The sequence below is a fragment of the Megalopta genalis genome, unplaced genomic scaffold (genome assembly GCF_051020955.1).
Source record: "Megalopta genalis isolate 19385.01 unplaced genomic scaffold, iyMegGena1_principal scaffold0132, whole genome shotgun sequence".
NCBI lineage: Eukaryota > Metazoa > Arthropoda > Insecta > Hymenoptera > Halictidae > Megalopta > Megalopta genalis.
Window position 1 is genome coordinate 11,422 of NW_027476201.1, and position 11,421 is coordinate 22,842.

The following is an 11,421-nucleotide window of genomic DNA, read 5'->3' on the forward strand; positions in this document are numbered from 1 at the left end:
GCTTCAAACACCTGTGATATACATGATTTAGCTTCAACTGCATGCGAAACAAACGAGTTAGCTTCAAATCCATTCGAAACACATGGTTTAGATTCAAATCAATGCGAAGTAGAAGGCTTTGCTTCAAATCCGTGCGAATCAAATGTTTTAGCTTCAAATTCTCGTGATATACATGATTTAGCTTCAACTGCGTGCGTAACAAACGAGTTAGCTTCAAATCCAAGCGAAACACATTATTAAGATTCAAATCAATGCGAAGTAGAAGGCTTATCTTCGAATCCATGCGAAACAAATGGTTTAGCTTCAAACACCTGTGATATACATGATTTAGCTTCAACTGCATGCGAAACAAACGAGTTAGCTTCAAATCCATGCGATACACATGATTTAGCTTCAAATCAAAGCGAATTAGTAGGGTTATCTACGAATTCTTGCGAAAGAAATGGTTTAGCTTCAAATACCAGTGATATACATGATTTAGCTTCTACTGCATGCGAAAAAATCGAGTTAGCTTCAAATCCAAGCGAAACACTTTATTTAGATTCAAATCAATACGAAGTAGAAGGCTTAGCTTCAAATACAAGCGAAACACATGATTTAGCTTCAAATCAATGCGAAGTAGAAGGCTTAGTTTCAAATCCATGCGAAACACATGGTTTAGCTTAATATTCATGCGAAACAAATGGTTTAGCTACAAATACTTGTGATATACATCATTTAGGTTCAACTCCATGCGAAATAAACGAGCTAGCTTCAAATCCAGCGAAAAACACGATTTAACTTCAAATCAACGTGAAGTAGAAGGTTTAGCTTCAAATCCACGCGAAACGAAAGATTTAGCTTCAAATCAATGCGAAGTAGAAGGGTTATCTTCGAATCCATGCGAAACAAATGGTTTAGCTTCAAACAGTTGTGATATACATGATTTAGCTTCAACTGCATGCGAAACAAACGAGTTAGCTTCAAATCCATTCGAAACACATGGTTTAGATTCAAATCAATGCGAAGTAGAAGGCTTTGCTTAAAAATCCTTGCGAATCAAATGGTTTAGCTACAAAATCTCGTGATGTACATGATTTAGCTTCAACTGCATGCGAAAACAACGCGTTAGCTTGATATCCATGCGAAAAACATGATTTAGATTCAAATCAATGCGAAGTAGAAGACTGATCTTTGAATCCATGCGAAACAAATGGATTAGCTTCAAATACTTGTCATATACATGATTTAGCTTCAACGGCATGCGAAACAATCGAGTTAGATTCAAATCCGTGCGAAACACATGATTTAGCTTCAATTCAATGCGAAGTAGAAGGCTTATCTTCAAATCCATGCGAATCAAATGGTTTAGATTCAAATACTTGTGATATACATGATTCAGATTCAACTGCGTGCGAAACGAACGAGTTAGCTTCAAATCCAAGCGAAACACATGATTGAGCTTCAATTCAATGCGAAGTAGAAGGCTTAGCTTCAAACCCATGCGAATAAAATGGTTTATGTTCAAATACTTGTGATATACATGATTTGGCGTCAACAGCATGCGAAACAAACGAGATAGATTCAAATCCAAAGGCATCACATGATTCAGTTTCAAATCAATGCTACACAGAAGGCTTAGCTTCAAATCCATGCGGATCAAATGGTTCAGCGTCAAATAATTGTAATATACATGATTTATCTTCAACAGCGTGCGAAACATACGAGTTAGCTTGAAATCCAAGCGAAACACATGATTTAGCTTCAAATCAATGCGAAGAAGAAGGCTGAGCTTCAAATTCATGCGAAACGAATGGTTTAGGTTCAAATACTTGTGATATACATGATTTAGCTTCAACTGCGTGCGAAACGAGCGAATTAGCTTCAAATCTAAGCGAAACACGTGATATAGCTTCAATTCAATACGAAATAGAAGGCTGAGCTTCAAATTCATGCGAAACGAATGGTTTAGGTTCAAATACTTGTGATATACATGATTTAGCTTCAACAGCATGCGAAACATACGAGAATACTTCAATTCCAAAGGAATCACATGATTGAGCTTCAAATCAATGCGATATAGAACGCTTATCTTCAAATCCATGCGAATCAAATGGTTTAGATTCAAATACTTGTGATATACATGATTCAGATTCAACTGCGTGCGAAACGAACGAGTTAGCTTCAAATCCATGCGAAACACATGATTGAGCTTCAATTCCATGCGAAGTAGAAGGCTTAGCTTCAAACCCATGCGAATAAAATGGTTTAGGTTCAAATACTTGTGATATACATGATTTGGCGACAACAGCATGCGAAACAAACGAGATAGATTCAAATCCAAAGGCATCACATGATTCAGTTTCAAATCAATGCTACACAGAAGGCTTAGCTTCAAATCCATGCGGATCAAATGGTTCAGCGTCAAATACTTGTGATATACATCATTTAGCTTAAAATGCCGGCGAAACAAGCGAGTTAGCTTCATAGATAAGCGAAACACATGATTTATCGACAAATTCATGCGAAACACATGGTTTAGCTTAATATTCATGCGAAACAAATGGTTTAGCTTCAAATCCATGCGAAACACATGATTTAGCTTCAAATGAATGCGAAGTAGAAGGATTATATTCGAATCCATGCTAAACAAATGGTTTAGCTCAAATACTTGGGATATACATGGTTTAGATTCAACTGCATGCGAAACAAACGAGTTAGCTTCAAATCCATGCGAAACACATCATTTAGATTAATATCAATGCGAAGTAGAAGGATTAGCTTCAAATCCAAGCGACTCACATGATTTAGCTTCAAACAATTGTGATATACATGATTCAGCTTCAACTGCATGTGAAACAAACGTGTTAGCTACAAATTCAAGCGATAGACATGATTCAGCTTCCAATCAATGCGATGTAGAAGGCTCAGCTTCAAATCCATGCGAAAAAAATGATTTAGCTTCAAATATTTGTGATAAACATAAATTAGCTTCAAATGCAAGCGAAACAATCGAGTTAGGTACAAATCCAAGCGAAACACATGGTTTAGCTTCAAATCAATGCGAAGTAGAAGGCTTATCTTCGAATCCATGCAAAACAAATGGTTTAGCTTCAAACACTTGTGATATACATGATTTAGCTTCAACTGCATGTGAAACAAACGAGCTAGCTTAAAATCCAAGCGAAACACATGATTTGTCTTCAAATCAATGCGAAGTAGAAGGCTTAGCTTCAGATCCATGCGAATCAAACTGTTTAGCTTCAAATACTTGTGATATACTTGATTTAGATTCAAGTGCGTGCGATACAAACGAGTTAGTTTCAAATCCAAGCGAAACACATTATTTATCTTCAAATCAATGCGAAGTAGAAGGGTTGTCTTCGAATCCATGCGAAACAAATGGTTTTGCTTCAAGTACTTCTGATATACTTGATTTAGCTTCAAGAGCATGCGAAACAAACGAGCTAGCTTCAAATCCATGCGAAACACAGGATTCAGCTTCAAATCAATGCGAAGTAGAAGGCTGATCTTCAAATCCATGCGAAACAAATGGTTTAGCTACAAATACTTGTGATATACATGATTTAGCTTCAACTGCATGCGAAACAAACGAGCTATCTTCAATTCAATGCGAAGTAGAAGGCTTAGCTTCAGATCCATGCGAATCAAACTGTTTAGCTTCAAATACTTGTGATATACTTGATTTAGATTCAAGTGCGTGCGATACAAACGAGTTAGTTTCAAATCCAAGCGAAACACATTATTTATCTTCAAATCAATGCGAAGTAGAAGGGTTGTCTTCGAATCCATGCGAAACAAATGGTTTTGCTTCAAGTACTTCTGATATACTTGATTTAGCTTCAAGAGCATGCGAAACAAACGAGTTAGCTTCAAATCCATGCGAAACACAGGATTCAGCTTCAAATCAATGCGAAGTAGAAGGCTGATCTTCAAATCCATGCGAAACAAATGGTTTAGCTACAAATACTTGTGATATACATGATTTAGCTTCAACTGCATGCGAAACAAACGAGCTATCTTCAATTCAATGCGAAGTAGAAGGCTTAGCTTCAAATCCATGCGAATCAAACGGTTTAGCTTCAAATACTTGTGATATACTTGATTTATATTCAAGTGCATGCGAAACAAACGAGATAGCTTCAAATCCATTCGAAACATATGATTTAACATCAAATCAATGCGAAGCAGAAGGCTGATCTTCGAATCCATGCGAAACAAATGGTTTAGCTCAAATACTTGGGATATACATGGTTTAGATTCAACTGCATGCGAAACAAACGAGTTAGCTTCAAATCCATGCGAAACACATCATTTAGATTAATATCAATGCGAAGTAGAAAGCTTATCTTCGAATCCATGCGAGACAAATGGTTTAGCTTCAAATATTTGTGATATACATGATTTAGCTCCAAATGCAGGCGAAATAACGAGTTAGCTCTAAACCCATGCGAAACACATGATTTGGCTTCAAATCAATGCGATGTAGCAGGCTTAGCATCAAATCCATGTGAAACACATGATTTAGCTTCAAATCAATGCCAAGACCAAGGCTTATCTTCGAATCAATGCGAAACAAATGGTTTAGCCTCAAATACTTGTGATATACATCATTTAGCTTCAAATGCATGCGAAACAATCGAGTTAGCTTCAAATCCAGCGAAAAACATGAATTAAGTTCAAATCAACGTGAAGTAGAAGGCTTAGTTTTAAATCCACCCGAAACGAAAGATTTAGCTTCAAATACTTGCCAATATAAGTGATATAGCTTCAAATGCAGGCGAAACATACGAGTTACCTTCAGATGCATGCGAAACACATGATTTAGCTTCAAATCAATGCGAAGTAGAAGGCTGATATTCGAATCCACACGAAACAGATGGTTTAGCTTCAAATAGTTGTAATATACATGATTTAGCAGCAACAGCATGCGAAAGAAACGAGTTAGCTTCAAATCCATGCGAAACACATGATTTGGCTTCAAATGAATGCGAAGTAGAAGGCTTATATTCGAATCCATGCGAGACAAATGGTTTAGCTTCAAATACTTGGGATATACATGGTTTAGATTCAACTGCATGAGAAACAAACGAGTTAGCTTCAAATCCTAGCGAAACACATGATTTAGCTTCAAATCAATGCGAAGTAGAAGGCTTAGCTTCAAATCCATGCGAATCAAATGGTATAGTTTCAAATACTTTTGATATACATAATTAGATTCAACTGCATGCGAAACAAACGAGGTAGCTTCAAATGAATACGAAACACATGATTTAGCTTAAAATCAATGCTAAGTAGAAGGCTTATCATCGAATCAATGCGAAACAAATGGTTTAGCTTCAAATATTTCTGATATACATGATTTAGCTTAAAATGCCGGCGAAACAAGCGAGTTAGCTTCATAGATAAGCGAAACACATGATTTATCGACAAATTCATGCGAAACACATGGTTTAGCTTAATATTCATGCGAAACAAATGGTTTAGCTTCAAATACTTCTGATATACATGATTTAGCTTCAACTGCATGCGAAACAAACCAGTTAGCTTCAAATCCAAGCGAAACACATGATTTAGCTTCAGATCAATGCGAAGTAGAACGCCTAGCTTCAAATCCATGCGAATCCAATGGTTTAGCTTCAAATACTTGTGATATACATGACTTAGCTTCAACTGCATGCGAAACAAACGACTTAGCTTCAAATCCATGCGAAACACATGATTTAGCTTCAAGTAAAAGCGAAGTAGAAGGCTGATCTTCGAATCCATGCGAAACAACTGGTTTAGCTTCAAATACTTGTGATATGCTTGATTTATATTCAAGTGCATGCAAAACAAACGAGTTAGCTTCAAATCCAAGCGAAACACATGATTATAATTCCAAATCAATGCGAAGTAGAAGGCCTAGCCTTAAATCCATGGGGAACCAAATGGTTTAGCTTCAAATACTTGTGATATACATGATTTAGCTTTCAACTGCATGCGAAACACACGCGTTAGCTTCAAATCCATGCGAAACACATGATTTAGCTTCAAATCAATGCGAAGTAGAAGGGTTGTCTTCGAATCCATGCGAAACAAATGGTTTTGCTTCAAGTACTTCTGATATACTTGATTTAGCTTCAACAGCATGCGAAACAAACGAGTTAGCTTCAAATCCAAGCGAAACACATGATTTAGCTTCAGATCAATGCGAAGTAGAACGCCTAGCTTCAAATCCATGCGAATCCAATGGTTTAGCTTCAAATACTTGTGATATACATGACTTAGCTTCAACTGCATGCGAAACAAACGACTTAGCTTCAAATCCATGCGAAACACATGATTTAGCTTCAAGTAAAAGCGAAGTAGAAGGCTGATCTTCGAATCCATGCGAAACAACTGGTTTAGCTTCAAATACTTGTGATATGCTTGATTTATATTCAAGTGCATGCAAAACAAACGAGTTAGCTTCAAATCCAAGCGAAACACATGATTATAATTCCAAATCAATGCGAAGTAGAAGGCCTAGCCTTAAATCCATGGAACCAAATGGTTTAGCTTCAAATACTTGTGATATACATGATTTAGCTTCAACTGCATGCGAAACACACGCGTTAGCTTCAAATCCATGCGAAACACATGATTTAGCTTCAAATCAATGCGAAGTAGATGGCTGATCTTCGAATCCACACGAAACAGATGGTTTAGCTTCAAATAGTTGTAATATACATGATTTAGCAGCAACTGCATGCGAAACGAACGAGTTAGCTTCAAATCCAAGCGAAACACATGACTTAGTTTCTAATCAATTCGAAGTAGAAGGCTTAGCTTCAAATCCATGCGAATCAAATTGTTTAGGTTCAAATACTTGTGATATACACGATTTAGCTTCAAATGCAGGCGAAACAAACGAGTTAGCTTCAAATCCATGCGAAACACATGATTTAGCTTCAAATAAATGCGAAGAGGAAGGCTCTGCTTCAAATCCATGCGAATCAAATGGTTTAGTTTCAAATAGTTGTGATATACATGATTCAGATTCAACTGCGTGCGAAACGAGCGAATTAGCTTCAAATCCAAGCGAAACACGTGATTTAGCTTCAATTCAATACGAAGTAGAAGGCTGAGCTTCAAATTCATGCGAAACGAATGGTTTAGGTTCAAATACTTGTGATATACATGATTTAGCTTCAACAGCATGCGAAACATACGAGAATACTTCAATTCCAAAGGGAATCACGTGATTTAGCTTCAATCAATGCGAAGTAGAAGGCTAATCTTCGAAACCATGCAAAACAAATCATTTAGATTCAAATACTTGTGATATACATGATTTAGCTTCAAATGCATGCGAAACAAACGAGTTAGTTTCAAATCCATGCGTATGACATGATTTACCTTCAAATCAATGCGAAGTAGAAGGATTAGCTTCAAATCCAAGCGACTGACATGATTTAGCTTCAAACAATTGTGATATACATGATTCAGCTTCAACTGCATGTGAAACAAACGTGTTAGCTACAAATTCAAGCGATAGACATGATTCAGCTTCCAATCAATGCGATGTAGAAGGCTCAGCTTCAAATCCATGCGAAAAAAATGATTTAGCTTCAAATATTTGTGATAAACATAAATTAGCTTCAAATGCAAGCGAAACAATCGAGTTAGGTACAAATCCAAGCGAAACACATGGTTTAGCTTCAAATCAATGCGAAGTAGAAGGCTTATCTTCGAATCCATGCAAAACAAATGGTTTAGCTTCAAACACTTGTGATATACATGATTTAGCTTCAACTGCATGTGAAACAAACGAGCTAGCTTAAAATCCAAGCGAAACACATGATTTGTCTTCAAATCAATGCGAAGTAGAAGGCTTAGCTTCAGATCCATGCGAATCAAACTGTTTAGCTTCAAATAATTGTGATATACTTGATTTAGATTCAAGTGCGTGCGATGCAAACGAGTTAGTTTCAAATCCAAGCGAAACACATTATTTATCTTCAAATCAATGCGAAGTAGAAGGGTTGTCTTCGAATCCATGCGAAACAAATGGTTTTGCTTCTAGTACTTCTGATATACTTGATTTAGCTTCAAGAGCATGCGAAACAAACGAGTTAGCTTCAAATCCATGCGAAACACAGGATTCAGCTTCAAATCAATGCGAAGTAGAAGGCTGATCTTCAAATCCATGCGAAACTAATCGTTTAGCTACAAATACTTGTGATATACATGATTTAGCTTCAACTGCATGCGAAACAAACGAGCTATCTTCAATTCAATGCGAAGTAGAAGGCTTTGCTTCAAATCCATGCGAATCAAACGGTTTAGCTTCGAATACTTGTGATATACTTGATTTATATTCAAGTGCATGCGAAACAAACGAGATAGCTTCAAATCCATTCGAAACATATGATTTAACATCAAATCAATGCCAAGACCAAGGCTTATCTTCGAATCAATGCGAAACAAATGGTTTAGCCTCAAATACTTGTGATATACATCATTTAGCTTCAAATGCATGCGAAACAATCGAGTTAGCTTCAAATCCAGCGAAAAACATGAATTAAGTTCAAATCAACGTGAAGTAGAAGGCTTAGTTTTAAATCCACCCGAAACGAAAGATTTAGCTTCAAATACTTGCCAATATAAGTGATATAGCTTCAAATGCAGGCGAACATACGAGTTACCTTCAGATGCATGCGAAACACATGATTTAGCTTCAAATCAATGCGAAGTAGAAGGCTGATATTCGAATCCACACGAAACAGATGGTTTAGCTTCAAATAGTTGTAATATACATGATTTAGCAGCAACAGCATGCGAAAGAAACGAGTTAGCTTCAAATCCATGCGAAACACATGATTTGGCTTCAAATGAATGCGAAGTAGAAGGCTTATATTCGAATCCATGCGAGACAAATGGTTTAGCTTCAAATACTTGGGATATACATGGTTTAGATTCAACTGCATGAGAAACAAACGAGTTAGCTTCAAATCCTAGCGAAACACATGATTTAGCTTCAAATCAATGCGAAGTAGAAGGCTTAGCTTCAAATCCATGCGAATCAAATGGTATAGTTTCAAATACTTTTGATATACATAATTAGATTCAACTGCATGCGAAACAAACGAGGTAGCTTCAAATGAATACGAAACACATGATTTAGCTTAAAATCAATGCGAAGTAGAAGGCTTATCATCGAATCAATGCGAAACAAATGGTTTAGCTTCAAATATTTCTGATATACATGATTTAGCTTAAAATGCCGGCGAAACAAGCGAGTTAGCTTCATAGATAAGCGAAACACATGATTTATCGACAAATTCATGCGAAACACATGGTTTAGCTTAATATTCATGCGAAACAAATGGTTTAGCTTCAAATACTTCTGATATACATGATTTAGCTTCAACTGCATGCGAAACAAACCAGTTAGCTTCAAATCCAAGCGAAACACATGATTTAGCTTCAGATCAATGCGAAGTAGAACGCCTAGCTTCAAATCCATGCGAATCCAATGGTTTAGCTTCAAATACTTGTGATATACATGACTTAGCTTCAACTGCATGCGAAACAAACGAGTTAGCTTCAAATCCATGCGAAACACATCATTTAGATTAATATCAATGCGAAGTAGAAGGCTTATCTTCGAATCCATGCGAAACAACTGGTTTTGGCTCAAATACTTGTGATATACATGATTTAGCTTCTAGTGCATGCAAAACAAACGAGTTAGCTTCAAATCCAAGCGAAACACATGTTTTAGCTACATATCCATGCGATGTAGAAGTTTGAGCTTCAAATTCATGCGAAAAACATGGTTTAACATAATATTCATGCGATACGAATGGTGCAGTTCAAATACTTGTGATATACATAATTAGATTCAACTGCATGCGAAACAAACAAGGTAGCTTCAAATGAATACGAAACACATGATTTAGCTTAAAATCAATGCGAAGTAGAAGTCTTTTCTTCGAATCCATGCGAATCAAATGGTTTAGCTTCAAATATTTCTAATATACATGATTTAGCTTAAAATGTCGGCGAAACAAACGAGTTAGCTTCATAAATAAGCGAAACACATGATTTATCGACAAATTCATGCGAAACACATGGTTTAGCTTAATATTCATGCGAACCAAATGTTTCAATTTCAAATACTTGTGATATATATGATTTAGCTTCAACTGCATGCGAAACAAACGAGTGCGCTTGAAATCCATGCGAAACACATGATTTAGCTTCAAATCAATGCGAAGTAGAAGGCTTAGCTTCAAATCCATGCGAATCAAACGGTTTAGCTTCAAATACTTGTGATATAGTTGATTTAGATTCAAGTGCGTGCGAAACAAACGAGTTAGCTTCAAATCCAAGCGAAACACATGATTTATGTTCAAATCAATGCGAGGTAGAAGGCTTAGCTTCAAATCCATGCGAATCAAACGGTTTAGCTTTAAATACATGTGATATGCATAGTTTAGATTCAAGTGCATGGGAAACAAACGAATTAGCTTCAAATCCAAGCGAAACACATGATTTATCTTCAAATCAATGCGAGGTAGAAGGCTTAGCTTCAGATCCATGCGAATCAAACTGTTTAGCTTCAAACACTTGTGATATACTTGATTTAGATTCAAGTGCGTGCGATACAAACGAGTTAGTTCCAAATCCAAGCGAAACATATGATTTAACATCAAATCAATGCGAAGCAGAAGGCTGATCTTCGAATCCATGCGAAACAAATGGTTTAGCTTCAAATACTTGTGATATACATGATTTAGCTTCAACTGCAGGCGAAACAAACGAGTTAGCTTCATAGCCAAGCGAAACACATGATTTATCGACAAATTCATGCGAAACACATGGTTTAGCTTAATATTCATGCCAAACAAATGGTTTAGCTTTAAATACTTATGATATACATGATTTAGCTTCAACTGCACGCGAAACAAACCAGTTAGCTTCAAATCCATGCGAAACACATGATTTAGCTTCAAATCAATGCGAAGTAGATGGCTTATCTTCGAATCCATGCAAAACAAATGGTTTAGCTTCAAACACTTGTGATATACATGATTTAGCTTCAACTGCATGTGAAACAAATGAGTTAGCTTAAAATCCAAGTGAAACACATGATTTGTCTTCAAATCAATGCGAAGTAGAAGGCTTAGCTTCAGATCCATGCGAATCAAACTGTTTAGCTTCAAATACTTGTGATATACTTGATTTAGATTCAAGTGCGTGCGATACAAACGAGTTAGTTTCAAATCCAAGCAAAACACATTATTTATCTTCAAATCAATGCGAAGTAGAAGGGTTGACTTCGAATCCATGCGAAACAAATGGTTTTGCTTCAAGTACTTGTGATATACTTGATTTAGCTTCAAGAGCATGCGAAACAAACGAGTTAGCTTCAAATCCATGCGAAACACAGGA